The sequence below is a fragment of the Diceros bicornis genome (genome assembly GCF_020826845.1).
Source record: "Diceros bicornis minor isolate mBicDic1 chromosome 13 unlocalized genomic scaffold, mDicBic1.mat.cur SUPER_13_unloc_1, whole genome shotgun sequence".
Classification (NCBI taxonomy): domain Eukaryota; kingdom Metazoa; phylum Chordata; class Mammalia; order Perissodactyla; family Rhinocerotidae; genus Diceros; species Diceros bicornis.
In genome coordinates this window covers 3,798,193-3,804,462 of record NW_026690866.1, presented here as the reverse complement: position 1 = coordinate 3,804,462, position 6,270 = coordinate 3,798,193, and the positions used below count along the sequence as shown (strand labels likewise).

General features: G+C 40.5%; 1 pseudogene; it reads left to right on the top strand.

Annotated features, from left to right (window-relative positions):
- Positions 1 to 1,048: 1,048 nt before the first annotated feature.
- On the top strand, positions 1,049 to 1,616 carry LOC131401669 (methyl-CpG-binding domain protein 3-like 1; annotated as a pseudogene).
- Positions 1,617 to 6,270: the final 4,654 nt, after the last annotated feature.

Genomic DNA, 6,270 nt, shown 5'->3' with positions numbered 1-6,270 from the left:
TAGACTTCTGCCTTCTTTCTTGAGATTAGTCCACTTAGGACTAAGTAAGAGTGCAACCTCATATCATGTGAGAAGTGGTGGGACTCTAGGAAAATGTTTGTTTCATTCTGTCAGTGGGTGTGTGTGCGCGTGTGTGTGGGGGGGTGTATGAGACTTTTTGCTGCATCTGGCAGTGTGGGCCAGTGTAGACTCCTTTTCTAGGGAAAAATTTTCTCTAATCACTTTCTCTGGACTTTCTTTTCACTGATGGTTTCAGCAGCACTGTCCAATAGTAACATTAAGCACTCTATATTATGGAATTTAAATATTATTTAGTAGTCACATTTTAAAAAATGAAAACAAACAGGTGAAACTAATTTTAATAGTATACTTTAACCCACTATAACCAAGATATTATCAATGTGGGTGCAGTCTATACAAAACTTAATAATGAGAGTTTACATTTTTTTCCTGAGTTTCATAAATCCAGTGTGTACTTCCCACTTACAGTACAATCTCCATTTGTAAGTTGAGTTTTTTCAGACATACATTCTCTGCACTGAGATTTAATGTTCACAGTATTCAAATAAGAGTTACTAGGAGTGGGGTGGATGATAATTTCACTACTGATTTAAGCTCTAATGGAGCTATGAACACCAACTGGTCAATGGGTTAATCAAATGAATAGTCACATAGTATAGAAGAATGGTATGATTTGGGATTTAGAAAAAGACTGGGGACCGTGTGTCCTGACAGGGAGCTCCAAGGATTTTGTTGTTGAGAGTGACAAGGACAAAAAGAGAATAAAGTCATACACATAAGTGTCTAACAACATGGGGGGGAAGAAATGACCTGCCGTAGTCCTGAGTTTTGACCTCGTGGTTTCTTTTCTTGACCCAAATCTCTTTGATGATGTCCCAGGACACAGGTCAGATTAATCCCCACAGGGAGAGAGGGAGAGTAGAAGTACAAGGCATCTGACATTATTGTCCTGGGAAGACAGGCTTCATTTACAACTCTGATCAACTTTCACAATTTATTTTTGTAGGGTAAGAGGAAAAGAAGTATGATGGTCCAATCATCACAGAGGAAGTGAAATGATTGTGGAAAGCAATCTAAACCAAAGCCTGGTTTGATCATCTCCATCCCTTTGAGAATGTACAGTTACATATTCAAGAGGCCAGTTACTAGAATCACATCCTGTCCTGGCAATGAGGTCGGATGTCAGCAAATGGAGGAAACCTTGGATCAGCCCCAACAACTCTGTTGGCATAAGAGACTGCAAAGTCTCCAGGCATGCAGAGTACAGGAGAACTGTTAAGTGCTTTGGACCTTGCCAAAGCCCTGCCCAACCTTGCACCCAGTAGCACAGGTGTATCCCTGCCAAGTGAGCTCGCAGGTGTTCTGAACTCCAGTCCCATGCCCACCCCTGCCTGGTCTTCAGATTCGGCAGAGATGATCCCAGGAGCTGGCCTGTACATCCCACAGCTCCTTTGCAAACGTCTTCTGGTGACTGAGGAAGATATCAGGAAACAGGAAGGGAAAGTGAAGACGGCAAGAAACAGACTGGTGGTAGCACTGATGCAGACAGACTCGCTAGCGAGGCAGGGTGAGTGAGGGGCCAAGAAGGACATCCCGACAAACACGATGAAGAAAACAGAAGGCGGCACAGATGACATGGATCTCACACTATATTAATGCCTCCGCAAGTGTCCTGATGTTTTCTTGCTTTGAGCTCTTGAAACTTTAATATATACCAATAATTTTCTTTTCTTTGACTCCTTTGCATGACAGAGAAGATACAGACAGTGATCCTTCTGAAGTGAGAGGTTGGGTTTCAGGTGCAGAGAGAAAGGAGATCTTTCCTTCTCATTTTGTTCTCTCATTTTCATTTACTGAGTGTTATCTATTTGTATTTTATGACCAAGAGTTATCACAATCAGAGGATTCTTTAGAGTTTTTCCTTCACAGTCACAGAGAAAACATACCTAGTCCAAATGGATTGTCCTTTTTGTGTAATATTGCAATAGATTCCAACATAATATTTCACTAAAGAGCTGTTATATCTGTCTTCTCAAAAAAGACACCTACTTCTGGGTCTCTATTTTTCTGGTATTTGTTGAATGTGGAATCACAGTTGCATATAATGAAATACTGGCTTGTCCCGTTTTTTAGATTTATATGTGTTGGAAATTTGATTCATGAAAATTGATATGCCATTGTGGTATCATGCTGTCAGGAGAACGACTGTTTTCAGCATCACAAGTCTCACAATAAGCCATAGTGTTGGGATTTGTCTATTTACCTGATCGAGTATGTTGCACTCTTCAAATCCTCTCTATCATTACTTACTTTTTTCTCACAGATTTATCAGTTTCTGAGAGCAATGTGTTAAACAATAATAGAGTAACTTAGTATTTATATCTTCCCTAAAAAATGAGTTATCTTTTAGCTAAATTTTCTCTCCTCTAATATTCCATGTTGTAATCATCTGGAATTTTGGTTCGAATGTGTTTTTAATGTCTTGTTTTAAAACTAATACTAAATTAGACAGACGTTTTTTTCCTTTCCTCATGACTCCTGTTATGTTTTCCTGGGTTCACATTTCTTCTTCCTGATGTACATTCTTTACCCGTTCTTTCACTGCAGGCCTGTGGGAGGACAAATTTGAGTCTGTTTGTGAGTCAGAAAACGTCTTTCTTTCTTTGACACATAGTTTGAATAGGTGTTTAATTTAGCTTTGTAGAAATTTTTTTCCTTCTTTGTCAAGTTATTTAATATTTCTGAGCCTCCATATCTTTAGCTTAAAATGGGAATAAATCCCTAAAATTGTGACTGTAACTGAGATAATACATGCAGAGGTTTCCAGTCATGTTGCTTAGAAGAAATTAGTCAATAATGATAACTATTATCAATCATTATAATGATATTATAATAACCAATATATAATAATATATTAATGTATAATAATAATTATACATTAATTTATAATTATAATGTACAATATATAATGTATAATGTATGCAATGTATAATAATAATATATTAATATTTTAATCATTAGAATATTCATAGTGTGCATTCTCGGAGAATTACTGTTTCAGATTGAGAATGTGAAGCTCACACACAAAAAGTCTGAGAGAGTGCCATGACTGTGAATTTAATTCTCAGCCCCTGGGTATCTTCAGCTGTCGTCGTCTGCACAGTGTGTACAGATAATGTAATCTGTTCCCACAGACCCACGGCAGAACAGTGCAGCCTGCCCCATGCCTGGGATGCTCTGGGCTGCTTGTTGGGGATCCTCTGATGTGAGGCTAGTTGGATTCTGTACAGAGAAAGATGAAAAAAGACTCTTTCTTTTCCCTCAGATTTCTCCCCCCGAGTTTTATTCACTTTTACATCCAGAGCAGATACTCTATTCCCAGAGCCTTGGTGTTTCTCTGGGATTCAGGCTTCCCAGACACCTAGTCATTTCAGCTCCCAAGGCCCAAGGTGACTGCAGAGTCCTGTCTCACCCACTCATCCCATCTTGGCCTGTTTCCCATCATGGAGGACCCATGAGTGGGGAGAGGAGCCATGGAGGGAGATTGATCTGGAAGTCCTGGTGAATCTGAGCTTCAGAGAATGAGGCAGAAAAGGGGAACATGAGACTGCCAGGGCTTCAGTGGAGGAGGAATATGGAGGTACCGAGAGGGGTGAGATGGCTGCACAGAGTCAAGGGGAGGGATGTTCCAAAGTTTCCTAAGAAGGGAAAACTTGTACTGAAGTGGGGATTCGATTTTACATGATGGCAACGTCTGTGCTGGTTTCACCAATTCTGGTGTCCCTGAGGGATGAACTGGTGTGACACCACAGGACAGAAGTTGAAGTCACTTTCAGGACTTAAGGAAGGTGAAACCTTTCAGCTTAGTCCCCTGTGAGCCAGTCAAGGGCCAAGTTTAGAAAGGCTCGGAGCCTGTGTCCGTCCAATGTGGTTTCTTTCTGTTCCAGTCAAGCTCCTCTGGACCCCAGCTGGGAAAAAGGGACCTCAGATCTAGTCATATCTAGTCATCACAGCTTCCGTAGGTCGCCATGAGACAGGTAATAGCCCAAGCGTCTTCACTGGACCTCATAGTCGGCCTCCTTCTTCTGCTGGCAGACAGTGACTTGTGAGGTGATGAGAGCGCATCAGAATGGTCCAGTTAGTTGCCCAATATGGGAGACTCCAGAGGAAGGAGAGGCCAAAGCCACAGAGACCCCATGCCTCCTGTGTCTCCCTCTTCCTTTTGTCCACTTAATTTTCACCCTCAGTCCTACTTTTCCTTCCCTTTTCCTTCGTTCGGCTCTCTCTCCTTCTCTTTCCTCTGCATGTTCTAGCTTAATAGAAGTATTAATGACATACAGAAAACTCCAATCATTTAAAGTGAACAATTTGATACATTTTGATTAAAACTTATTGAACCATCACCACAATCAAGAAAAGTAACGCTAGCTTCCCCAAATTTCCTCATGCTCATTTTAATTCCTCCTTCCCTGCCGTTTGCAAACACATTCTCATTTACAGGCAACAAGTGATCTGGTATATGTCCCTATAGATTTTACTAAAATGTTTATAAATGCGATTATATACTATGTACTCATTTTTTACTGGCTTCTTTCACTCAGCATAACTATTTTGAGATTTATGTTTGTCATTGCATGTACTATGAATTCATTCCTATCCCCAACCCTTCCCTGGCAGCACTGTGCACACACCCGAGCACTTCCAATGTTGGTGTGAGAGCCAATAGTAATGCTGCATCCCCAAAAGTAGGAATGCGCCTTGGTGCAACTCTGTGAGGGGTTGGCAGGAGCCCTGTACCCGCACATGAATGCTTTCCTGGATGGTTGGAAAGTGCACCGTGCCACTGCAGTCCCAATGATTGGCCAATGCTCAGAACCCATGAAGAAGCCCCACCCACCAAACACAGAGGTTGGCATGAGCATAAGAAAAGGCAGCAGCAGATACACAGGCACATGCAAATGCTTTCCCAGGTGGCACAAATATCCGTAGTAGTGCTGCGGTCTCACAACTGTGCAGGTGCCTCCATGTGGTGGCAGCTCTGAGCCCAGTGGGAATGCTTTCACAGCTAGTGGAAACACCCACTGTCCCCACACAACTTCCAGCATATGGGGTGGGATCAGAAACACAGCTCATGTTTCCCCACAGCGGTAGCAGGTGGAATCTGCGACCTGATACTACCACAAATACACAGGCAAAAGATTAGTACATCAAACACCATAAGAAACTACAGTAACAATTCAGGGCAGAAGGAAATGACAAATCTCCAGAAACGAAACTTGAAGTCACAGAAATTTACAATCTAAATGACAGAGTTCAAAATAACTGTCATAAAGAAACTCACCAAGTTACAAGAATGTTCAGAGAGTTCGATGAACTCAGGAATAAAATTAATGAAGAAAAGGAATACTTCATCAAAGAGACTGACGCTATTACAAAAAACAAGCAGAAAATCTGGATATGAAGAACATAATTAATGAGATAAAAAAGAATCTAGATTCCTTAAAAAATAGAGCTGATATTATGGATGAAAGAATTAATGATTTAGAGGATAGAAATATAGAAATGCTTCCAGTGGACGAGGAGAGAGAACTCTGACTTTTAAAAAAGGAAGGAATTCTTGTAGAAATATACGACTCAATTATAAAAGCAACATAAGAATTATACGTATTCCAGAGGGAGAAGAGAGGCAGAAAGGAGCAGAGAGCATATTCAAAGAAGTAATAGCTGAGAACTTCCCAAACCTGAGGAAGAACCAGACTTACAAAAACATGAAGCCAACAGAGCAACTAATAACATCAACGCTAAAAGACCTTCTCCAAGGCATATAATAGTAAAATTGGTAAAAGCCAATGACAAAGAAAAAGTATTAAGGGAATCAAGAGAGAAGAAAATAACCTACAAAGGAACCCCTATCAAGCTTTCAGCATATTTCTTGGCAGAAACTTTACAGGCAAGGAAAGAATGGAATGATATATTAAAAACACTGAAAGACAAAAACTTTCAGCCAAGAATACTCTATCCAGTGAAATGATCCTTATGATATAATGGAGAAATAAAAGTTTTCCCAGATAAACAAAGGCTGAGGGAGTTCAACGCCACTAGATCTCCCATACAAGCAATGATCAAGAACGTCCTCATACCCGAAATAAAAAGAAGGCAAATGTCTACAAAGCTTTGAGCAAAGAGATAAATAAACAGACAAAATCAGAAAGCTACATCTTTGTTTCACAACAAGGTAGCAAATAATTA